This window comes from Meleagris gallopavo, chromosome 16 (assembly GCF_000146605.3).
Source record: "Meleagris gallopavo isolate NT-WF06-2002-E0010 breed Aviagen turkey brand Nicholas breeding stock chromosome 16, Turkey_5.1, whole genome shotgun sequence".
NCBI classification, from domain to species: domain Eukaryota; kingdom Metazoa; phylum Chordata; class Aves; order Galliformes; family Phasianidae; genus Meleagris; species Meleagris gallopavo.
This window is the reverse complement of record NC_015026.2, coordinates 12993768-13020288: the sequence shown is the minus strand read 5'-3', so window position 1 is coordinate 13020288 and position 26521 is coordinate 12993768. Positions and strand designations below refer to the sequence as shown.

At 38.0% G+C, this 26521-nt stretch overlaps 1 long non-coding RNA gene across 1 annotated transcript; it reads left to right on the top strand.

Moving 5' to 3' along the window:
• Nucleotides 1-26001, top strand: LOC104913456. Its single transcript, XR_004161533.1, has 3 exons — nt 1-99; nt 6397-6491; nt 24940-26001. It is a non-coding gene; the product is annotated as an uncharacterized LOC104913456 (long non-coding RNA).
• The last annotated feature ends 520 nt before the right edge of the window (nt 26002-26521 follow it).

Below are 26521 nucleotides of genomic sequence, written 5' to 3'. Positions count from 1 at the left end.
GACACACTTTGATTTCTTGGCATTCGCAGAATGCACTGTGGTGCAGAGGACTTCAGTTGCTGTAATTTTCAGAGTGAAGAATAATTATCACAGGGAAGTGTAAGTAAGTTATCATGGATTATTTGTATACTACAAAAAGCAAAATTCTCCAGAGTGAGGACAAAAGATAGACCAACTTTGAATCCCTGCTAAAGAGATGATGGATGGTAATTTGTAAGTGATAAAGATTGGCTTCCTTTTTTGGCAGTGGTAACCTGGTACAGGACCAGCTGCACACCTGTTCCTGCTGGGCATGTTGCCATTGGGAATAGTTGTGTCAGAACAAATAATAATAGAAAAGTAAGAATGATTCATCATGTCAGGAAAGGTCTTTAGATATTGGACTTTTTCTCTAAGCTACTGAAGTACTAAGCCTTAGCACAGCTCTTTCTGCCCTTGCCAGCATGGTCTGCGATGACATAACTACAGTTGTCGTATGTTTAGACTTCCTTTATTTTATTTATTTATTTATTTATTTCTGGTGTAGGGAATAAGTGTGTTCACTGGGTGGGGGGTATTCTGTAGCGAGCCTTGCAGAACTTTCCCTCCCTACTTCATGAAAGTAATTTGGATTGCTTGTGCTTAAATATCCATATGCGTAAGAACTTCTTCACGGTGAGGTGACGGAGCACTGGAACAGGCTGCCCAGGGGGGTTGTGGAGTCTCCTTCTCTGGAGATATTCAAGTCTCGCCTGGACGCCTACCTGTGCGACCTGGTGTAGGGAACCTGCTTTGGCAGGGGGTTGGTCTTGATGATCTCTAGAGGTCCCTTCCAACCCCTACAATTCTGTGATTCTGTGATATAGACAGGCCAGCAATCTCTGTAAATGGCATAAAAACTTACATTCTTAGTGAGCATTCTCCTAAAAATGCAGTCTTATGTTGGAGGGGAAAAGCTAAGCTATGCAGTTTATTTTTACCACAGGCAAAGTCAAAGACAAGAGGCCAGATCCAATCAAATGAAGTAAATGGAATTACCCTGAATTTACTCCTGTATAAGTGGGAGCTTGTTTCAAGCCCCAAGCTATGTGAAAATGATTGTTGTTCTTGTTGCTAGCATTGCCTGTATGAAAGTTGACATAAATATGACCCAGAGTGAACTTGCTTAGCAAGTGATAGGCTGTGTGTTTTCACCGTGAGTAAAAGGCCTTAAGAATTGAAGTCTCAGATTTCTGAAGGAAAAGAGATGCCTGGGTTCTGTTAAGATCAATAGGAATTAAATACTTAAGTTACTTGGACCTATGCCTCAGAAAGCATTTAAGAACTTTTTTAGCAACTCTGCGATCTTCTCAGCACTATCCTCATGATTAAAATCTGACTTTTTAACTGCTGTGAAACACTTGATGAGAATAAATGTCGAAGTTTGTTTTAGGTTGACTTTTTGTAAGAAATCAGCACTATGGTTTTGCTGACTTATTACCTGGGAAATGTTAGCATACTTTTAAACTTTGCAAGCAGCTGAGGAGGTGAAAGTTTCCATTACAACATTTGGGAACAACTGCACTCCACAGTGAGGAGAAATCCTGCATAGACACTTATATGGAGTTGAAGAATAATCTTGTAAGCAGGTGTATTGCGACTACAAAAGGAATTTAAATACTATATAATAGTGTATGACTTGTTGGCTCCCCTCCTCCCTCATTTAGAGCAGATGGCAGAAGAAAAGGGATTCGGTCCTTCTGCAGACTCTTTCAGTGTGATTTAAACTATTTCAGGTCCCATTATTGTTTTGCTTTAGCTATTCTCTTGTACAGTATTGCTGTACAAAAAGATGAAAACTCAAGAGAGGGCTTGGGCATACATGAGGGTTATATCAGTAAGAAACCTGCTTGTTCTAGAGGAGGGTAAAAAACGTATGCACCCAATGCTTGTGTGGTTTGGTTATAAGTTCTTCTCTATGTAGCCTGTTCTGCTGCACGTCTCTTTAAAGCTGTGAATATAAGACATCAAAAAGAAACTGTGTGTTTTACAAATACAGGATTTATTTATCCTAGCTCTGGTAATTCTAAGTTTGAATTATACCTTTAAATGCTTGACTATGTGAAAAAGTTTAATAAAACAAGCATGTGCTTGCATATATATATGTATAAGTATATATGCACTGAAGATTTAAATATTGTGGCAGAACTCAGCTCCAAAGGCTGTTGGAATGGCTGTTGTGTACCTCTCCTTCTAATGGTACCCCTGATATTTCAGAAAATGAAACAAGCCACAACTAAACTGTAACTAAGGCCAACTTATATTAGGCAACAGCAACCTCAGATCTTCAGTTCTCAAGAGCCTGTGAAAAACACTATAAGTTCAACTGAACTAGTAAATTGTGGTTAATTAGAGGGAGGGAAAAATAATTCCTTTAATTGAATGATGAGCGCACAATGAAAATACTATTAGGCAGCTTCCGAAAAGATATGCAAGTGTGGCAAGTTTCTGCCTTTGCACAGGGGGACCTTGGTAACGTAAAACATGAAGAGTGAAGCTAAGCAGGTTCAGACTTGGTATCTGCACAATTTTCAAATTGCTTTCGGAATTTGAGAGTTGCAAGAGTTCTTTCAGCTGATTCTTGTGTAGTCAGAGCCTGACAAGCGCAAGAGTAGAAAAGCTTCCTAGGTTACAGATCTTTTTCCATTTGCGGTTTCTGCAGGAGATGGAGATCTGCTACCACAAAATTGGTAGGCATCTTGTGAAAAAAAACAACCAAACAAAAAACCCCCCCAAAACCCACAAGGTGACAAAGAGCACTAAATTGCACACAGCAAGCTGCAGAAAAATATTTTCTTCCTTGTAGAACAACAATAGATACCATGTCCAAATTTTTCCATTAGTCAAAATAATTCAACAGAAGGAAATTCTACTGCTGTTGTGCTTCAGAAATCTTCTAATAACCAAGTGATGCTTAATGTAGCTTTAAAGCTAACCCCCACCCCATGTTCTTTCCATCAAGCATAACTGTTTAGCATCTTGATATAATATACAGCTTTCAGATCAGAAATGTAGTGGTAAGAATGATTTTGAAACTTTCAAACGAGGTCTCAGTGGACATGCATGGTGTTGCTTTTTTGTTTTTGTTACTGTTGTTGGACATGTTGACTGATTGAGTCCCTAAAAATTACCTAGTGTCACCTAGTTGTGCTTTGCATGGCTTGTCCTGGAATGTATGTGCAGCTAGGGAAGTAGAAGGCAGGGTTTCCTAATGCTGGGCATGACTGTCAATTTCAGTTTTGAGATGACCAAGCTGAATTTTGCCAAGTTCCGCATGATAAACCATTGCATAGCTCTGAGTCTTCTGCCATATTTAATTTGTTTTGCCAAAGCATATTAAACATTGCTGTTCCACAAAGTTTTGAATGAAAGAATTATAAACAATTACAGTATAATCACCAAAGTTAAAGAACTGTCCTGCCAACATGTGTGCAGATATGGCACCCAACAGAGAGGTTTAGAGATGGGATTTCTGTTCTGTTCCTGTTCACTTAATTGCAAGCTGTTTGTCAGAATCTGGGACAGTTTTAGTACTGAATGTTCAGAGAGGATGCATTATTTTTTGTTGTTGTTGTTCATGGCAGTGTGCAGGTACGTTTTTCTTTGTTGCCAGAACAAGAATTCTGTCTCAAAACTCTGAATTCTGATTTTTCCTTGACAGTTGCCTCAGTTTTTTTGTTTATATTTATAGATAGATAGATAGATAGATAGATAGATAGATGACAAAAGTCCTTCAGTGTAAAGGCTCTACTTCTAACGCCTATATAAAAAAGAGGGATAGTCTGTGCAAAAAGGAGTCATTTAGAACATAACAGCAGGGAGCTCTGGAAAGCATTGCCCTGTGTTATTGCACAGACTGCTGCTTCACAAGGCTTCAGGCAAATTGGAAACTGTGATTGAAAAAAGCTTGAGAAATTTGAGAGGAAAGGTGCAATTAGTGTCAGTTAATAACAAATTAATTATAGAAAGAATGATGTTCAATTATTTTATTTTGCCCAGTATCTTTCCAACAGATTTATCATCTGTCTGCGTTCTGAGGCTGCATTGTTCAATTTATTATTGGCCCACTGTCTGTGTATGTATGCAGATGATTTTGAAAGTAATGCCTCCCATTTACCTCCATGGAAACTACAACAGATCCAGAGAGCACAGTAGCACTATTTAGCAAATTTGCATCTACAAAACATTATCCTTCAACACGCTCACCACCTTTAGCTGTGCATTTTCACCAGCAGTGAGCCTGTGTGTCATGTTCATGAAAATCTGCAGTAGGTGAGGTGACCCACTGCTGAAATGCACCACCCACAGCCTCACTGAGCTCACGCCCACTGTTTGGCCTCATAAACATTCACAAGCATCGATGAATGTCAATGGATGAAATTTTTTCCCCATGGAGGAACTCAGTTCCACCCTTTGCTCCACCCACACTTCCACTCAGGCGCCATTCTGTCACAGTGCCCCTCTGCTGCCATCTGTCACACAGCAACACCACGGCACGGAACGTTGGTGGGAAGGTTCAGCCTCTGCTGCCATCCCACCTACAGCTGCCTCTGACATCACAAAATAGGAGGCATTACTTTTGGAGCAGTTCTTAAATTTCTCTTTCAGTTAAATGCAGTGAAGACAAATGCATAAGAGAATGTTTTTAATAGTACTGTAGTGACATTTTCTCCTGGGCTTCAGCCATGCTCTTTTATCTATATCCATGTGCTCTTTAGATGGGCACTGAGGGGTTTATTTGGTCAGCTGTATCAGTGGAAGCTGGTTATATGTAAAATTTGATACTTGCTTTCCTTTCGGGGTTGGATGCAAGTTGAAATGCTCAAATATCTGACAATTCTTTACTGATGTTTGCATACCCACAATTAGCTGTGGGAGGCTTATTTTGTTATATAGCGACATCCCCTCTTCACGTCTAGGTGAAGTGAAATAATCAGAAATCACCAGCCTGGGGCCCGCTAAAAGTGAAGCTGTTCTGAATGCCAGGAGGAGTCAAACGATGAGGAAGTCCCACTCTGCAAGAATCTCCCTGTGGGAGTTTTTCCATTTAAACTGTGTTATGATTCCATTTTGAGTGTCCATTTCTCAGTTACTTGTAAATATTCTGCATTCCTGAGGGATGCATCTTATTTATCGCTTCACAATTATGCACCAAATTTACTGCTCTATGAAAACAATGAGTAATTTGTCCCTTCATGAAAAAGGGGACTCCTGGGACTGCAGATGATTAGACTGTTGCAGGGCTGCTTTATCAGCCATTTTATAGCCTAAGTTATTACCTTCAGCTGTTTTTTATCTTTTGTTTACCAATAATTGTTTGCATCAGTGTTTTCTGCAGTCTTTTTGTCTTTTATCACTATGACTCTGTCACCCTCCTCTCATTACCCATTTTCTGCTTCTGTTGGCTGGCTAGTTGTAATATGATTTCTGTGTTATTGAAAAGCAGCTTTCTCTCTATTCTTTTTCAGTGCTGCTTCTGAAAGCTGTGATTGCAAAATTGTACCAAGCAAGTCAGCTGGATTTTATTTATCTCTCTCTGCTATATTTGCATTTTGCTGAAAGTCATTCCTGATTTATTTTTTTAGTAAACATAATTAGCTCTTGTGAATAGGAAACTCTTTTTCTTGATTGCTTTTTAGTGGAGCACTTTTTTTTCTCCTTTGAGACACAGTTGTAAACAGGACTGTTTGGGGAGGTATTCTTTCTGTTTGGATTTTTTTTCCTAGGTAGGAAGTACTGCTAGCCTTTGAAATCTGCAGATCTCTTCTCAATACAGAATAACTGGAAATCTTGCCTGTTCTCCAAAACCATTAAGCGTGATGTGCCAGATTCAGTCACTGACTTATACTGATGGGAGTTGCTGAGTGTCTTTCTGCTCAGTTAATTAGTTCATTCTCTGATAAGTATTATTTGGAAGATACCTTATGGGCATAGTATGATGAAACAGTATTGAAAAGTACAGGAGTATATGCAGTGGTGCTATCATACCTAGATGTTAATCTGACACTGATTTTTCTGTATGTTCCTTATGCTCCTTTTCAGTGAAAACCACAGACTTACTCTATCATCCATGTTACATTTCTTAGTCTTGCTTAATCTGTGAGTCTTACATTCTCTGTTCTCTGCCCATTGGTAGCTTAGGCTTCTTGTGCTAGCATTGTCCTTTGAAACAATTTTCACTTTTGTTGTGAAATTATTCTATGCTTAGAAAGCAGAAGGGTAGTTTTTATGTTAAATTTTATTTGCTATGATATGTTTTGTAGTATCCTCTGGGATACTTTTATCTTGATTTTTATTAGTGATGTTAGCAGAATATAATAAGGTTTCATTACCATAAATAATCAAATGCTCAACATATTTTCTTTTTGGTATCACTAGGACCTTGTACTTGCTATGACTGAAAGGTTCTTAAAAAAAGAAACTCGTGGCAAGCAGTGGATAGTGAGGAAGAGCAACCCAAAATCGATTCTCAGGTAAGCATTTTAATTTCTATTAAATTAACTGAGCTGAGATTCATAGGGTTGATATTTTTTTTTTTTTTTTAATTCTATTTTCTAAAAACTTTAGCTGGAAGGACCTTCTTATTTTAACTTGCATTTGAAGAGTTTTTTTCCAAGCTGTTTGCAAATCTAAACAAGTATTTTTCTGTAGTCTGCCAACCCAGAGGTACCTTGTGATAGTTCAACTCTTAAGAACATCTGTCACTTGGAAATAGTATTGGTGGGTTTTTGTATTTTTTGTTTGTTCTGCATTGACTGTTGAGTATTATGATACAGGAAATGGTGAAATTTCACATTAATGGGTAGTCATGTTTCAAGGTAGCAGGCGACACACAGACATAACGTTTGTGTATGCTAAAATATGGAGCAAAATTTATCCTTGCAGGTTAGGGTACTTAAAATTTGTGTAATCATACTCAAATTTGGTAAACTTCTTTATTAAAAAAAATTAAAGTATTTTCTGAATGAGATGTTTGGTTTTGTTGCTTTAAATGAAGAAGAGTAGGAATGTTTTCAGCCAGGTTTTATTTTGTTTTGAAAGGTATCCAAAGCAACTCTAATTAATTCATCATTTCTAGCATGTATTAGGGGCCAGTGTGCTTAAAATGTAAGTTTATTCACTTCATTGATAATGATTCTGAATGCTTCGTATCATTTTATCTAAACCCTGTTACCTTTGCAGGTTTCTGATAGTAAACTCAGGTGGGTAAACCAAAAGATCAGTGTTTCACAAATGAGCATTTGTCTCTTCTCTTTCATGTCTTGACTAGCAAAAAATCTGAAAAGCTGCTCTTCAGATTTGTGTTTGAATAGTGAATGTGCAGCACTATAGTTAGAAAATACATGTGCAGGTCTTCCTAAACTTCATTTCTTGAGCACGATTGTCAGAATGTGCGTAACAACTGACAGACCAGTTAAAGGTAACATTTGTGGCTGAGTAATCCTAAATAATTATGCCAAGCCTTAGCATGTGTCTTTATGCCCAAGATAAACGCTTTTGAAATGGCATCTCAGAATATCAGTGTGAAAAATGACACAAATTATGTCGTTTTTCTGTTGTTGCCGTCATCTTCCAGTTGCTTTCAGCAGATTTTCATATATATTGTGGTGTCTAGGAAGGATTTCTAGAAAGCTTTAGTTTTGTAACAGCTTTCTGCACCTCTTCAGAAACGAACAGTTTGGAAATAACCACAGTGATGCAGCGTGCAGGTAAGTCAGCTGCATGGTTAGGCCGTGTGCGTGGCGTGTGGTCTGCGCAGATCCCATCCTATGTTGTGGTGCTGTTACTTATGCTGGTCTCACCTGTATTGAAGCAGGTGCAAATTTCTGTGTGCCAAATGTCCAAAGACTATTTTTCTCCTTGGGAAACCATGGGAGAATTTTCCTTCTTAATACAAAAAGTCACTTAACAACAGCTTCAAATGGCAACAATTGCTAAGAGAATAAATATATGGATTATCTTTGCAAGTGTTTTTGCCCAGATTACACACACAGGAAATGCGTGTGCAATAACAGCTATCGTGCAGCCATTCTTAATAGGATATTCAACAATAACTTGGATTTAAAGGAAGCGTGAAAGGAACCTCTAGACTAGAGTTCTTTGCCTCTAATTCTGAAAGATTCTTCTAGTTCTGTTTCATTATTGTCTTCTAGGTTTTTTTTTGCCTTTTTTTTCAATTGTGCTGTACCTTTCTTGCTGTGTTGTTTCCTTGAAGATTTTCTGTAAATGTTCAAGCTGAGTTATGTTCCAGGCGCTTCAGATCACCCTCCCCCACCACCACTCTCTGTGCATACTCTAAACCTGCCCCAGCAGAAGATTCACCTGAGCATCAAGTGCAGGCAGAATTTGTATAGTGATACCTCATGAAGGCAGTCAGTATCTTTGAGGTAGTCCTTAGGCTGGAGCTGCTTATGTTGTTTGCTTCACTTGGGGCATCACTGCTTCTCACAGTAGTCAGTAAATCTCAGCCTTTTGAATGCTGGAATCTAATTACCCTGCTTTATTCAAGCAGCTGTTACAAAGAGCTGAAAGTAGAAGTCCCTTTGGTGCCCATTACGAGCTGCTTTCGCTGTTTGTTTTGCAGAAGCATTTATGTTCTCCATAAATAACAGCATTGACTGTCTGAACTGTGGTGTAGGGAAATACTTACATATCTGAGATAAACAAAATCTCATGTCTGTCTGATCAGTGCTTAATGATGGCTTTGCACAGTTGCAAAAGCAGCTCTGCTCACTGTGCTTCAACAACTCTTCTTAGATAATTTGGCCAGGTATAAAAATTTTAAAGGGCATGTGTGTCATCTGTCTTAATTCTTATCTCATATTTTTATTTTGATAAAATGCTCAAGTACTGGTCACTGGTATCACTCTGAGTAGTAAAATTGTTAGTTTTCTTCTAACGACTAGTTTTGTTCTAAAAGGACTGCTGTCCAGTGCGTACTTGCAAGTTTCTGAGAGCTGTGCAAGGATAATTCTTTCCACTATCAACCTGCCATTCAGAAGAAAGTAACTTGAAGGCTCACCACAGAGATTAGGGGTTTTTTTCCTTTTTTGAATTGGTCATTGGAGGGCATCTGATAATGATTTTTGTGCAAGACCCCTGACCCAGAACAGCAACTTTGTATTTCTGCCATGTTGCAGTCAAAATACATGTGTGGCTTGCCAGCCGTGGATCACTGAAGTCATTTGGATATTGTTGAAGAGCAGTCAAGTAAAATATGTGTTAGTCATTCTGAGATCTTTAAGTAAAAAAAGGAAAAGTTTGTGGGCTTAATTACTAAAAGCAAATGCAAGGGAAATATAAGGAAGAAAATTGCTGTTAAATACAATTTTTAACCACTATATGGTAGTAACCAAGAAAATAAAATATTACAGTGTGACAAAGCACATGCTGAGAATGCTTTCTTTGGAATTAGTGGATTCCATCTCTGGGATCTCACTGGTTGGTGCTTTTTTCATTGCTTGTCACATTCTTGAGAAAGGTTGAACAGTTTTCTTATGAAGATACTGAAGCTTGTAACTAAACCAGCTTTGTGAAGAGGCACTTAAAGACTTTTACCTATCGGACACATGTTGGCTTTTAGTGCAGTGTTCTTCTCAGCCACTGAAGGATCTTGACAAATATCTTTTTCTTGTAATAAGGTCATTGGTTATAAGGATGGTGAACACTGGCACAGGTTGCTAGAGATGTGGCAGATACCCCATCCTTGGAGATGTTCAAGGTCAGGCTGGACAGTGTTCTGAGCAACCAGATCTAGTTGTAGATGTTCTGGTTCATTGCATTCTACGTTCAAGAAGTAAGATTGGGCTCACAGAATGTAAACTGGAAGTCATTTATCTGTGAACTGTTATCAATACTTTCTTCTGTCGCAAGTATAATGAAAAATATGAAATATTTAGTAATAAGCATTAAGAAAGCAAACATACTTTCATATTAAAGGAGTTCCCATACCTGAAGGTATATGAGCAAGCTAGAAGATATGAAAGAATGCATGTAATTTAGCAGTTAGCATATTTGAAATAACTTGGGTAATGTTTTCATAGGTGTACTTGTTATCAAAAAGATTTATATTCTGTATTACTGAAAATGCCACTGATTACTACATCTTCTGAAGAAACTGAAGTGTAGCAGAATATCAGTGACTGAGATCTTGTGATCATTTTTACTATTGATTTGAACAGGCTGTCAGAGAGCAGTGGAGGGTCAAGCTCCCAAGAAATGAGAATATGGTTGAAGAGTGGTGATTGCCTGTCCCAGATAATATTCAGGGCTGATGTGAGAAACTTCCTGAACAGTAGTTTTGCCATCAAAGAGTTGTTTTTTGTATAGTGGTCCTGGCAGTCGTGGCTCAGCCCGCTACTTTGCTCTCCCCGATTCTCTAAGCAAAAACCATTTTACACTGATGCTGAGATGTCTCCACATAAAAGTGGGGTTCTGCCTGTGAGACACTGTTAGCGGAATTGAGAGTCTTGGTCCTTCTTTAATGCACGTTGCTTTCAGCACTCAGGCAGTAAGCACAACATCCTATTTGCACTCCAGAAAATGTCATCAGGATGACTTTTGGTAAATGGGAATACCAGTGCCCCCAAGCTGCATGACTCTGGGAGCAACCTTTTACTGGAAATAGTTCTCGTTATTCATCACCTCTGGAGTGCAGAAATTTTCCTTTTGTACCACTATATGAATGTGCAGCAGATTACTGAGAATTGTCAAGATCTTGCTTCACCAGTAGGATGCTCTGCAGAACGAGCTTCAGGAAGAGCTGAGGATTGCCTGTGGGATACTACGAAGTTCATATTCTTCACAATGGTATCAGTCATTATTCTCAGCAGTCAGCTGTACAAACAGCTCTCACATTTCTGATATTCCAGTTCTCAAGATAAATTCTGTTTTATTTCCATATTTTTCTGTCTACTAATGTTGTTTATTTAACTGCAGTTTTCACTGCTTTTGCTGTTTATCATGGAGTGTTTGCTGTGTGCTGTTACCATAAATTGATCTCGATTATTTATTCAGAGACAATAACACACAATTTTTAATCCTCATAGAAAACAAGTATAAGAAATGTTATCTATCTGAAGCCAGATGAAAATGGGATTTTTGTGTGTGTTGTTTTTGGGGAACAAGAAGTCTCACAGGTGAATGCAGCTGAAATAGTATGAAAATTGCTTAAACTAAAATGAATTACTGCACGTCAGCAGTCTTCTGAGGCAGGATTTATCTTAAAAGAATGCAAACAAGTGAGATGGAAATAATTTTTTTATTGGCTTTCACAGTTTTGTTTCCATTATTTTAGCAACTTTCTGTTTTGTGGACTAAATGTGAACTAAAAGTACATCTCAGTTAGTATGAACTGTTGAACTTTACAAACAACAGGGAAGATTAGGTGTAGTTTCTTATGAAATGTTTAATCTGATTGTAATAAGCTTTCAAGACTTGTTATCCATTACAGCAAATAATTACTTGTGAACAGTTTACATAGTTACAGAAGACATGAGGCGTTAGATCAATTTGTAGTTCCTTTCAAGGGTACCTTTCATGCAGTAGGTTTCATATTTTTGCTGTGTTTAAAAACAAAACAAAAACGAGGCTTTGCAGAGAATCTTTCTGCTTGATAAGGTGAACTCAAATAAATTGGAATTCTTCACTCCCAGGACATTCTGTGAAGTTGAAGGTGATGCTTATGAAGAATTAGGGAATTTCCCCAGTGTTCTCTAGGAGCAGACCTGAAAAGGTTTGGAAAACACCAGGATTTTTTTTGTTAGGCTTATCTGGCAAGGGGAGAGAGGCACAAAGAGAACAGCTGAGTCACATTATCTCTCAGGGTTAATCCTCATATAGTGCAATTTACTAATTACTCCATGGTTAGAATTTTGTTTAGAAATAGAAAGTAGGTCACGACTTCAAAAATACATTCTTTCTCTGTTCCCCAACCATGTCAATTAAAACTGCTGTTTTGTAGTAAGCAATTAACAGCCATTCTGAAAAGGGCTGTCTCTTTGCTAGAAGAAAATTCTACCTTTCTTTTCTAGTACACTGAGATCTGACATTACCTGCTGTGCCATATGTAAAATCTTCCATTTTCTACTGGGCAAATTAAAGCACATTCTTCAACTTCCATCAGAACATGCACATGAATGCTGGCATATCTAAAATTTGACACTGTTGTCATAGACAAAGTAGCAGATGTTTCTTTACCCACATATGTTAGTTCACTAGATAGTGTATTTATTTCATTTTAATTTTCTGTGTTAACTCCTAGGTGCACTTATGCTACTAACAGAAAAGCCAGTATGGCCTTAAAGCTGATGCTTCATACTCCATCTTTACTTGTTGAATTTCAAGTTTTCTCTTGCTTGCAGTGGCACTTTGTTGTTTTTTTTCCCCTTAACTTGGAGCAAAATGTCCTTGAATTTAATCTCCCTAAATTGATTTACAACATATATTAATGAAGATTTTTATTGTATTGTGTTTATTGTATCTGTTTTAAAAAGTTCAGAAGGAGGGATAGGGAGAGGTTTTGAGTAGGAAACTAGTCTAGATAACCTCCCAAGGCACCTTCCAGCCTAAATTATTTTATGATCCATCTGTGGTAATTTAGGAGCAGCAGTGCCACTGGGAGACAGTGACTCAGTGGTTTACTTCTGGATCAAAGTTTGATTCAGGTCTTCTGTGAAGGAAGTTCATTGGTCTTAGCCTGAAGGTGCAGCTTTGATCCTGCAGGCTTTTTTACTAAGGAGATACCTGCGGGCGTTCACCAAATGCAGCGAGGCACCCCTCTGCACCCATAGCAACCTAGACATGAAACTGTGAGTGACGCACTTACAGCTTCCATGTGACCTTAAACTGGCTCTTGAAGAGTTAACTGCTAGTGTGTTAGAACACTCAACCCTGTTATCTCATTTCTAGGCTTTGAAATCTGGCCACGTCTGTACTGTGTTGGAAGAAATGCCTATCAGATTGCTGTTTGGATCGGCTCCTTTTGAAAAGAAGTGCACATAATAAAAGCCTTGGTTGTAGTTGATTGAAATGATGAAGCATAGCTAGTTTTTATCTTTAAATCATCTGTGAGTCTGATGTACTGTTTTATTGCTAGGAATATTTACTAGGAACAAATTAAAAAATAATAGAAGTGAGCTTCACCAAGAATTATTCCCTTAGTGGGCCAAAAAGAACACAACTGTTTTATATAGGAAAGTAATAATTTTTCTCTTTAAAGTTGTTTCTGGAACAACTTGTCTTAATGCAACCCAGGATACGATTGCCCAACCAGTTCCCAGGTAGTGGATGCTCTCCTGAACAATTCCTCACTGTTTTTTACGTGGTTTTTTTAATGTATGTTTGTTTGTTTGTTTTTTGCATGACGTCCTGTGACTTGGAATATCCCGTTGATAGGATAGTTTAGGTTCTGTCCATTCCCAAATTCTCATGCCCTCTCAGCCCTCTCACTGGCAAGAAGCTGAGAAACTGAAATGTTCTTGCCTCTTGCAGCACTGCTCAGCAACAGCTAAAACATCCGTGTGTTATCAACAGTGTTTTTCTCCTGACGCCAAAGCATAACATCATGGCAGACACTACTGAAGAAAATCATCTCTGTCCCTGAGATGAAATGAGGGCAGAGTTAGTGAGTCAAGTAGGGAATGCTCAAATGTGTTTGCTCTGCTCAGCAATGTGAAAACTGATGTGATACAAAAAAAAGGAGTTTTGGCCTGTTGCAGAGAGATTAATTACTATGGAAATTGCTGACTGTGACTTAGCTGAAAATTTTTATTAAAAACAATGAGCAAAGAAGAAAAACTGAAGTAAATAGAAAACAGGAGAAAACAGGAGAGGAAGTATAAAACTTTCCTCTCCTGCACTTGTCAACGCAGTACGTACAACTGATGCTTTTGCAACTCGTTTTATAGCTAGCAACCTCAGAGGCAAGTGGCATCGTGTAAGTGCGGAATTTGGGGGCTGGAATTGTATGAAATGAAAAACAATTTTACCCTGGAAACGAGTGTATAGATCACTTCTCAAAGTAAAAATATTTTATTATTTCTGGACAGAAGCTGATGATTCTTCTACAGATGGTACATCTTCTGCATTAGCATCCAGGAAAACAAAAATGTTAGTATTTAATCTCTGATTGTTTTAGACAGTTCGTGACCAACCTATCCTAGAACATGAAAATATTTTAATATCCTGCAAACTGAAATGGAAATCCAGCCAAAAAAATACTGCATGAGGAAATAGTGTGATATCTGCACTTCTAACTTGAAACTGAAATCTGTTTTCTCTAATAGAAATGGAAGTTCTCCAGGCGCTTTAATTAGGAAGGGAGAAATGGGTAGAATGAGGTTGCAGTTTCTATCTTCAGCCAGAGGAGTAATCTATATGGCAGTATTTGTAACAAAGAATTCTATTTATTCCCATTCTGTGAGGTGTGGAGGAAGAAACCTTCCCTGTGCCTGGCAATAATGGAAGATGCCTGGTGGGTTTTAGAATCTATGAGCAGTTTTTGTATGATTACTGTAACTACTTATTACCAATCTTTTCCCTGGAAGAAACTGAATTTTTTTTTCTCATTTACTGTTTTGAAAACAAGGCTTAGAGTTTTGTGTATGCTGCATTAAAGTGTATAATTCATATTAATATTCCCTCTTCATTCTTTTAATCACAGTTTTACGTTTTGATATATGTTCCAATTTTTGTGGAATTAGACATGCTAACCTGTGCTTTTATAGTATGTTTACATTTTGCTTCTTTCAAAATTGGGGTAAATTTAGGTATGCTTTAATTTATCGGTTCTGCATTTTTTGATGTGTATTGCAGATTGCCGTATTTTGAATATATGCATGTATCTGTATGTCAGATTAGTGGTATCTCAGTGTCGTTTTACAGATCCTTAGGCACTACTTCCTTCAGAATTAATTATTGCTGCTGTGGCTGTGGGTAATAATAAACATCAAATTAACGTCTTAGGAACTATTGGTATCATACCAACTACAGGAATATATTCCCTTGCAGAAGGGAATAGTGTATGGGAGAGGTCCCCATCCTAGTGCTCAATTTTTGCTGACACTGCAGGAGTGTCTTCAGCTAGCTCTTTAGCTAGCACTGTTGTTGTATACGTTTCTGCCCTGGGGAGAAATGCACAAAGTTAATGAAGGGTGATATTTATAGTTGCATGTAGACAAACCTTCCGTCTTCCAGCCATCTGAAACCCCCCAAAGATTAACCACTTCAGTGAGTTATGAGTCCAAAATTGAAGACACACAGACACTTACTAAATATGTGCTTCTTTAAGAAACAAAATGCGAGAGCTTCCGTGGAAGCTCAGACGTTGTCTGCCTGCCCGCTGCAGCTATACTTGCCATGAAGTACGAGTAACCTGTTGCGAGCCGTCGGATAGTCAGCTCTCAGGAGAATAGTGCTTTCTGTCTGGAGACTAATTATTTTTTATCTGGAAGTGTCAGGGCCTGTATCCTTTTATTATCTGTTTAGTTAGGAAGCCTCATTAGAAACAGAGACCAAGTCAACTATGTGATTGTTTTAGTTAATGCGGTCTCCCAGAGGGACTTTGTGTTGGTATATTCTAGCATTTTTTACTTGAATTGCTTAAAAAATGCAGCTCTTAAAACCTAATGCATCCAGATACTTAGGCAAATACCATTTGAAGTGTATGTATAGTCACATTACCTTCAACGGGAGTACTAATTGTCCTAATATCTTGCTGTAGCAAAGCAAAAACACATAAAATCCCTGTTGTGATAAGATTTATGCTAGAGATGCATAAAACTTCTGATCATTGTTGCTGCTGCAGCATTTCCTGGCATTTTATCACCATCTTTTGAGATACTGGCTAACGTGTCCATGAGGGAATTGCCAGAACGGGTACTGTATGCAGTTTTGGGTGCCGCAGTACAGCAAGGACTATTAGAGAGCGCCCACAGGAGGGCTGCAGAGTGGCAGAGGGTCTGGAGGGGAAGGTGTATGAGGAGCATCCGATATCCCTGGGTTTGTTCTGCCCAGAGCACAGGACACAGGCTGAGGGGAGGCCTCATGGCCTGCAGTTCCTCACAGCGAGCAGAGCAGAGGGATGGCACTGATTTCTGCTCTCTGGTGACAGCTGTAGGGCCTGAGGGAGCTGCAGGGAGCTGTGCTGCGGGGGTGGGCCAGGTTGGGGGTCAGGAAGGTTCTTCACTGAGAGGGTGGTGGACGTGGAGCAGCCTCCCCAGGGAAGTGATCGTGGCACTGAGTTGCCAGAGTTCAGGAAGCATCTGGAAAACTTTCTCAGACACACATGATCTGATTTTGGGATGATCCTGTGTGGAGCCAGGAGTTGGACTCAGTGTTCCTTATGGGTCCCTTTCAACTTGGGATGTTCTGCGATTCTTTCTTAACTTCTTCAGCTGACAGATTGGCATCTTCTCTTAAACTACTGTTGAAAGGGATGTCTGTGGAATGGCTGATGTTGACAGTTTGGGGCAGTAATGTCTTAAGCTTCAAAATGCCTCAGAGTTGCATCAGATACCAAAGTAATGCATAAGTAAACAGAGACAATTCTGTTATTAGAGAACTGTTGTACAAGAAAAACCTTTTCACGTATTTCAGAATACATGAAAATACTCCTTTTAAACACTCAGCAAACAACAAACATTTGTAATTTGAATGTGCCTTTTATCATTCCTTAGGCAATAAAATAACAAAATCAATCCTAATGTTAAAACAAGCTGTAATGCAACCTATGAGAACCTCTAGATATATAATTAATGATAAACATTCTATTCATAAACTATTCCCATTTGTTTGTGCATTCTGCACTTTCCTAGCAATTTCAGGAGTTAGGAAAGAAGTTTAGATTTACAACATTATGGTCATAGACACATCACCTCATACACTTTTGCAGTTCTCTTCCTAGCAGAAGCAGACTTTGTTTTCCAAGGGGATTACCTTAATGTCTCAGGCTACTTCATTTTGCTTTGGAAATTATTACCTAGATCTAACCAGATCTGTACCTTAATTATATTGTTCTGTCTTTGAACACGTTTATATTTGGGGGAAAAAAATGGAATGGGAAACATGGTAATTTAAGTGGTGGTGATGGCCAGAGAGTGTAACTGTCATCACCAGCATAAATGACTGCTTTCAAGTTGTGGCAGCAGAACGAGCAAAGTTGTATTATCTTGTTTGTCTACCCGTTATTACACTTTGGAAATTCCCATGGTTGTTCACCGCATGCTTGCCAGGTGATTGATTAGTCCACAGTGAGAGTACTGAACCTTTTCACATGATTTTCAGTGTTTCTCTGTTCATTATTTGTGTTTATGAAGGTGGAGCAACTTCATATGTGGAACGTAATTAGCACTTGGAATTGTTTTGATGTGGTTTCCTCTTAGGTAAATTCTTTACTAGTAAAAGAATTGTACTGATCGGAAAACTTCTCAAACTCTGCATCAGAGCTGAACTACGTGAATTTCTTGAGTCAGCTAGGTTTTCTGTGCATTACGAGGAATTTGAAATATCTTTTTCAAACACGTTTTTTGTGCTAATTTCACTTTGGGTTGCTTGCTGGGAGAGGTAGCACCAAATGCAAGAAATGAATAACTTAAGTAACTAACACATAGAACTTCTTCAGTCTGAGAGTTATATGAAAAAAATACCCTCTTCTGGCTCACGTTAAGATGTAGAGAAAGAAATGGAAAATATCTGTCATTTAAAATGCACCCAAGTAGAGTTCACTGTGGGAATTGATTTAGAGGTTGATAAATAGGTCATTCTGAGTGGTCCTTTCCACTAGGCCTTGGTCACAGATCGCAGGAGATCTGTAGGAAAAATAAGTGTGAGAGCATATTCTAAAGCAACACCTTACACCCCTTTGTACACCTTCCAGACTTAAAAGTGAGGTGCAGTCCTTGCACTGACCTTCCAGGAGACTGCAGTGCTGCTGCCTCTCCTGTGCTCCGATGGCTCTTAGGACTGGACAGGAAATACCTGCAGTTTACCCAGAAGTTCAGGCAATTGCTGTAGTTCTGCTAATGCATTGCTAATCTATGCATTATACTTCACTCCACGTCTTCAAAAACCAAGGTAACAAATACTCTCCAGATTCTAAATTACCATCAGATTCACTAAGAATTCTGTTTAAATTAAGGATGGAAGGGGTAGAAAATGTAATGCAGGAGTTTCCAAGAAATTGTAATCATCAGTCAGGTTCTGAATATGAAAAGTCTAAAGGATTTTCTCTTCTAAAGACAAATCTTTGACTACTAGAATACTCCGTGCCCTAAGCTCTTTGTTCCATATTAGTTCTAAAGAATTGAGTGATTTTTGTGTTGCACATTCAATGTTGATCCTTTCAAGAATGTTGTATTCATTTAACAAATCAGATTCTTGTTAATGTAACTTATTACTTTCTCATTCTCTTTCACTTCTTCCTCAGATGCTAAGCATCTCCAATGGTAAGAGCATCCCCCTGTCTGCCTATGTAGTTTTCCAAGGCCTGAAATTGAAAATAAGAATACCACCTGACTTAGCTTCAATTAACAATTTTTCTTCCTTCTCCCATAATGCTGTCTCCAATAACATAAAAATTAGCAAATGCAATTGAAACAAGAAAAGGCTTTGAAATGAAAAGAGTAAGAATTATAATCCTTAACTTATCCATTATCACTTTCCCCTTCTGTTTAAGCCTCTTTGCTGCAGTAATCAAAATTGCAGTTGCTTAGTCACTGATAATCCTGCATCATGTATTCATTCCATTATGTTCCTGCAGGCCTTAGAAGTACCTTTTGACCATGATACAACTTGTCCAATGATTGACAAGTGTTCTGATAGCTCGTTTCACAGCTTGCTTGCATCTTAAGGGCTGAATTGCTGAAGGCACATGCTGTGGAGAGGGAAAATCATGCCTTATCAGTGCTTCCCAAATTCTTTTTCAGCTTTTCCTCTTGGGCTTCTGCCTGCCTTTACTGATTTAATTAATGCTTCTGTGTCCCTAGGTTACATACATGCTGACTTTAAATCTGTTGTCACTTATCCATTATTAAAGTAGCATCGTATGCCTGATGACTTGGCTGACAGCTATAGAATGACTGCCAAACTCCCAAACCCATTTGAGATCCTTAGAAACAAGTACATTAAAGATAAGTGTGTTTTTGTTTGTTGGTTGGTTTGGTTTTTTTTTTGTAATGAAAGGGGGTAAAATTTATCTTAATAGTTTCAAGTTTGACATTCTGAAGCTCTTTAGTGCTAATTAACTTACATTGTACTGACTGAGATATTGTTGTTTCTCCTTTTGCTTATGTCAGTGCCTCTTTGGAAAAAAAAAAAATCTTCCAAGAGCCAGCTGATTCTGCTCTTAAGGGTGAAATTAAGGAAGGTAACCACTGTTACTGTAATATCTTTAGCCTCAAGCTTGTTTCTCTTGCTCTGGCTACCTTGCTTTGAAATTTAAGCTCATATAAATTCTCAAAAAGTCCTGTCCAAGGGATGACTGAATGAAAACTTACTGCAACAGCATCATAGGTGGAGGAAATTTCAGCTTTCTGCCATTGGGGGAGATCCATTTTAGAGCCTTCTCTGTGGGAGGGAAAGCATCATGTCAGTTTCCAAGTAAAAAATGCTTTAGCTTTTACGTATTATGTGAAAACAGTGATGTGTGATAGCTCTCACTAGCCTCTGCAATTCTGTAATTTTAGTGACTACATCCTCTACACAGTTGTCCACTCTGGTTTGACTGAAATATGTTTATCAGGTTTGTTATTTTCATTTTTCAAATTGCAGGCTAGATTTACTAGGAGGAGTGCACCTGTGCATAACAGATCTAAAACTATTCATGAAAGACTTGCTTTACTCAATTAACTGTCCCTGAGGCTGTGGAGGCAGCCCAGAGCCCCTTAGATGTCTGTGTATCATGACTGGAAAAACTACAGACTGGGATCTACAAGAATAGTAGGATTTGTTTAGGGGAAAACGTATTCCAGGCTGTTTCATTTTTTAATAGATTTCTTCAGTATTTCTGTACCATTGTTTCTGTGCTTCCTTTTTTTTTTTTTTTTTTTAAAACTTCTTATTTTTTTTAAATTAAATTACATTTTAAAATACGTGCTTTCACCTAAGCATCAAATGTAGAAGAATGAGACATGAAATGAATGGATGTAAAGTTCTATACAGAATAGTTAATCCTATGTTCGCAATTCCATCTCAGCCTACGTATGAGATGAGTATGAGGTAAGTATGCTTCCCCTGTTCTGCTCTTCCCAGAATTGCTCCTACTTCTGAGTTTCTCTGATCACTGTGAGAGATAGAGTTCTGTGTGATACTATAATATTCTAATCTAAACACTAATCCTCTTTTGACCCTGTCTTTCTGTTGACTTCTTCAAGCTTATCTCCTTCTTTAAAAACATCTGCAATCTTTAATTTTTAATAATGGATATTATTCAAGATGTATTCATTTAAACATTTCAGTGCATAGATGGCACAGGTGTTTCAGTTGAAATCTTTATGCCTCATTTGATGTAATCTTTTTGACAATGTTTGTCCAGGATTTAGCATTTGAGAGAATACAATTAAAATGAACCTCAGCATTTGAAAACTAAGTTTGGAAATCTCTTCAGCCATAAAATTTCTTGCTTTAAACGTAGCAAGTTTTGAAAGCATTAAAATCCCCGAACTGAGGCTTTGCTCAGTAAGATTGCTCTCAGTTCCTTTTTATCTTTTCTTTGGAACGTCTTGGATTGTTTTGACTTGCAGATGCAAAGGTTAGCATGTTGGGTCTGAATTATTGAATAATTCCTGCAATTATTGATATAAAAATGTATTGAGCTTCCTTTATCTTGATCACTACATTCAAAGAGCATCTTAGAAATTGTAAATAATTGCACATGGTCATTACAGTAGGCCACATCTAACAAGAATAACAGGAAATGTCATTTTAATTGATAGTTATTGGTGTACAGTGAGAGTAAGTGCACATTTTTGTACTAATGAGGAGACAAGAACAGTTAGAAATTAAAAGAAGCTGAAAAACAAAATTTTGAAGTTGAGCCTAATATACTTTCTGCTGTAAATTAAAGCTTTTAGAGTCTTTACTTTCCAAATTTTGTTTGTATTTCAGAAAGGTTGGAAGAAGTCTAGATGCTCATGAGCTGCTTTACTCTGTGAAATTCTTATCCTTTGTTTTTGGAACCAGGGAGTTATGTGCTGAATGTTGCTGTCACTGGGGGTTGCTCCAGGGCACGGCAGGGTTGGGGTTGTCACTCTGGGGACATTCCAAACCCACCCGATGCGGTTGGTGTCACCTAGTGCCGGTGTTCCTGCCCCTGCAGGGGGACTGGACTAGGTGATCTTTCGAGGTCCCTTCCAATCCCTGACATCCTGTGACTCTGTGAGCACTCTGACAATGACAGATTAAATTCTATAGTTCCTCAGCACAGTTTTCTGTTAGTAATCACAGAATCACCAAGGTTGGAAAAGACCTCTAAGATCATCCAGTCCAACCATCAGCATACTGAACATGTAACTGGCCTCCTTGATTCCTTATAGCACAAGTGACCCAGGTTTTAGATTTCCCCTGGCACAGAGGGATACGGATTTGCAGTCATCTATCTTCCTGAAAAATCACCAGTTCTTCTGATACAGTTTGAAGCAATTCCAAACTGTATTTAAGAGGCCTAAGGTCACATTGCCAATAACTGCGTGTCAAAGCTGAGGAGCATTGGTCAAACCTAATTGGAAAATTTGTGGATTTCCATTCTGCCTTGAACTTATTTAACTTATCCCTATTTCTGCATTGTACACTTTCGCTGGTGTTGTAGATTTAATTGTTGATTTAATAATTGTTCCCATTCACACAAAAAGAGGAGGTGTATCTCACTTGATTTTTCTTTAAGTGTTCTAGTTACTAGCTTCAGCTGCTTCTTTTATCTTTGTCTTTTGTCTCTGCGTTTATACTTACGGGAACTTCATTCAAATCTGGTGAGTGGTGTAACCATGAATAATATTACTGTTTACACTCGTTTAAGACAGTCCAATTCTTGACAGGAGATTATATTATGGAGATTGATATTGTCTATTTTTTTCCCTTAAATTCTTTCTGACTTGCTATCCATCTTTCTAGACATTTGTGAAATACCTGTCTTCGTTGCAGCTTTCCATTAAAACTGTAGATGCTGTTACATCCAGTGATGTATATTCTGCTTTTGCTTACAAAGCTGTAGAGTGCAGGCAAGCTGCATAAAGTCACATACAAAAAGATAATATGGTGAGAAGAAATTGGGAAGAGCTCAGCAAGGGATAATGTATGGATATGAAAACATTTTATTAAAGTCAACCTTTCCTCTGAAAAACAGAGCAAATAGTAAAATCAGGAGGAGTCTTGCGTACAAAAACTCACAGACGTGGTAGAAACGTAGAAGGCTATGAGTCATTTTTAGGGGACTGTCAGAACGGGCTGATTATGTTATTAGTCACAGCCAATGAGCAGTGACAACAACAAAGTTAAATTTTAGGTTTCCTTTATATGAACGTAAATTGAGGAGGCTCTGACCAGGATCAGAATGTAACTTTTGTTTCTGTTTTGTAGTCATAAAAATGAAACAAAGAAAAAAGAAATTCCAAAATCATTTTTAAGGCAGTGTACACCATACCATGCAGTGGTTTCACAGCAAATGAGGAGCCGGATCCTTTTGGATGCACTTAGCTACAGTTATAGTGCTGTTTCTTCTTCTGATGAATGCTATGAAAACAACTTCCCGCCGTAAAGAAGTGCATGTATTTCCAGTTTGAGAATTGGCTTGTTTAGATTAAGAGGCTGCCGGTGAAAAGAAAAATTCATTAAGATTGACCATTATACACAAACAGGAACCATATATCAATAAATTAGGAAAGTTATAACGATCTTCTAAGTGATCCCAGGACCTCGAATTGCCTGGGCCTTTCAGTCCCTGCTGTGCATGGTGCTCCTTGTTACTAGTGACCAGTTTTGTTCAGAAAACTTATGGAATACAGCTGTTAAAATAGAGCTTCAAGGCTCTTTGGTGTACCCCCCCTTTTTTTGCAGCCACACTCTTGCTCTCCCTTTTCCTTGCGTTTTTTCTTTTCAGAATGTTCAATGAATGGCATCTTTATTCTAAATGAGATAATCTATTATCTCTGACAAGTCTTTCGTTGTCCTATGACTGTTTCATTTGTTGAAAAGACAGTGCTCATTGGAGAAGGGAATAGAGTGTAGAAGAGTGTAGAAATGAAAACAACTGAATGTGCAAGCTAGGATTTGCTCCTAGGTGTTACTTTAATGCTTATGTAAATAAAAAAGTTAATACAACATCATGTATCATGTGGTAGACCACAGAAAGACTTCCTTCTTTCCGTTGAGGTTAGAACAGTTACTCCAATGCAAGCACATTGCTGCAGAAGTGAATATTGGACGAACTAATTCTACCAGAAAGAGCTCAGCATGGAAACAGCAGTTTTGTTGTATTGGATTAAGTAATCCAGCAAGCTCAGAAGCTATCCTTTTGATTTAAATAACTCCACATATTTCATAAAGTTATTTTCTCAGCTAGAGCTCAGTGCTGTAAGATGCTTAGGAACATGTTTAGCTTTAAGTACAGAGCCTCTGCCCTTAACTATCAGATTACTGTCAGATATAAGGCATGCACTTTTAAATACCTCTCGGAGTGAATGTCACGAGGTGTGAGCTAATCCTTCTGGAGGTCAGTAGGGAACTATCTCTAAGAATTAGGTTGGTGCATGATGCTTCCTTTCCTTGAAATATATACCTCTAAATTGATTCTGCTGGCATCAGTGGTGAAGCATTTTGCTAATTTTGTTTACAACTTAGAATGATTTTTAAAATTTTAATCCAATTTATGCTTCTTCTATCAGTCTGTTTCTCTTCAAGAGTCAAGCTTATGCATATAAACTCTAAATTATGATTGCTAGCATTACTCAGCAAATATCAGCAGTTTCCCTGTGAAATAACTGAATAACTGTTTTATATTTGCATTTATAAATGTTAAGTGACCAAATCTGTAGTGTAACGGGCACAAGAATCTATCTCTAAGTTAGCAGGGTAATTTGTGGAGATGCTTTCAATATTTTGTATAAAATTGTATGCAGCCAGCTCTGGAGTATGATTGCCTAGGAGTGATAAAATAATACAAAATAAAAAGAAATCGTACTTTTTTTTTTTTTTTTTAACGTATGTAGGAGTTTCTCATACAGTCTGTATAGGGAGATGGATTCCCACCTGTACAAATTAGAATAAAAGAAGCTGATAATGTTTTACAAAACCAGATTCGGGGGTTTTTGTACAAACAGCAACTGTAAAGCAAAATAACATCAAAGAATCATTGACAGCAGAATTTAAAAACAAAATAATGGCCAAAGCTTGTGTGAAATTCTACACTAAGTAATGATTATTTTTTTTCAGATGCATGTTTTCAGTCATGTCTGTAGTTTCTGTTATTTAACCCAAGGTATTTTGCATTTAAAACAAAATGCTGGGAGCAAACAATACGTCCTAGAAAGGATTCAGTACATTTTGTTTCAACTTTCTAGAAAAGGCTCTGAGGGATCAAATGAAAATAATCACAACTACTGCTAATTTGATTTTTCTTAAATGTGTTTCTCATTACCTAATGGTGAACAGACTGAAAAAGGATTAACTTTTTTTTTCCTCTTGCAAATGCTTGCAATTAGATTTTTAAGCTGTTTTTCTACCTCATCAACAAAAAGTATGCAAGTGTGCTGTATGACTATGGGCTATACATTTTACATACACATCTGTACTGTTGAAATAATTCAACTTCATTTGATAGTGCTTTTTTAGGTAGTGAGTAACAGCAGTAGCTTCAGTTGGTGGTTTCCCAAAAGAGGAAAGAAGTCTCTCTTGTCAATCTCACACTGGTTTTTACAAATGTTTACGTTGCAGCCAAGGGCCAGAGACCCACAAATCAGCACTGCCTGCAGCAGCGGCCCAAGAAAGGAAATCCGTGCAGGATTAATGCTGGTGGAGTTCTGTGTGACTGCATACGGACAACGAACGAAGTCCTGACTAGTTGTTTGAAACGTGTTACTGACGGTGTTGTAGCAGTTGTTACTGCAGTAAGTACTAGGAATTATCAAGAGTATTGATCGTATGCATTATATGTTGGCTTTGGAGAACAGGGAAAAAAACTCTAGGCCACATTTTTTATGTCTTGACCTTTATGTAGAGACATGACAACATATCCTCTAATACAGTTTAAAGCTGTTCTTAAATTACATATGTGACCATGCATAAGGCTTCCTTAATTCTTCTTTTGAAACCCTGTAATTTTTCCCAGAGGAGTCTTTGATTCTGTAGATGAGTTCATCCTCCGTGCTGTCAAAGGCATAAGGCTTACCATTTAAGGTTTTCACTTATGATTGAAATGTATCTTTTGTTTGTGGCACTTGTTTTTGTTCTGCGTGCCAAAGCTTCAGGGTTTTGTGGTTTTGTCTTTGTTACAGTCTGGCTATACTATTCTCAAATATCCCTCTTTCCATATTTTTCTTTTTGTATGCGATTCATGATTTCACTCATGAATCTAGAACTGAGCTCTGCACAGCTGCTAATAAAAAATTGTCTTGATGGTTATTCTCGAGTCTGAAGAATGAGCATGCAGACAAGTTGCTGGCCTTTTTTTGGTTGTTCTCAGAACGTTGGCTTTTTTGGAGATCTCTTCTGTGAAATCTCTTTTATCTGTAATTACAGAACATTGTGGTTTCATCTTGGTGCCAAGGGCCAGCAAATGACTGCAGGGAATATTGACAGCCCATTTGTCTATCTTATGGCCTACTTTTGGTCACAGTGATATCATTGCCTAAATTCTCAGTGAATTTATCTGGTTGTGGCTTTAACTGTGTGTGTGCTTCTCAGGGGCTGACCAGCGTTTGTGTATGAATTCTATTGGGAGCAAATGAGGATATATTCTTTTCCTTTCTCTCTTGAGTAGTATGGGCTAGACTGCTGTCCCAGGGAACTTTATAATGAAATTATAGACTAATTATTTTTATCCCCACTTTTAAATAATACCACAAATAAACTAAAATCACAAAAAGGAACTGATGCGAGATAGCAAGTCCTCTTCAGATGTGGGACTGAAACCTATGGGTTTTGAAAACCTAGTTTTGTATCTCGGTGGCTTCTTTCCTTACCTCTGAGACCACATCAAAAGGCTTGTTGCATGAGAGCTCAGGATTTTGGCCTTTTAGAGACTTTGACTGCCAGGTAGGGACTTGGAATGAAAGAACTACTGTCAGATGTTTGTATCAGTAATAGCTAATAACACAGCGTGTTACTGTCTGTGCCTCCAGAGTCTCTGTTTCCAGACATTTTAGTGTGCCTGAATGCATGCACTTTCAGATACTGTGTCATGAGAACATTATGCACCAATTTGCAGTTGCAGTGTAACAACAACGAATTTTGAGTAAACGTCTGGTACCCTTATATTACTAATTACAGCTTCTTGATAAAATAAACGTGAGAGAAA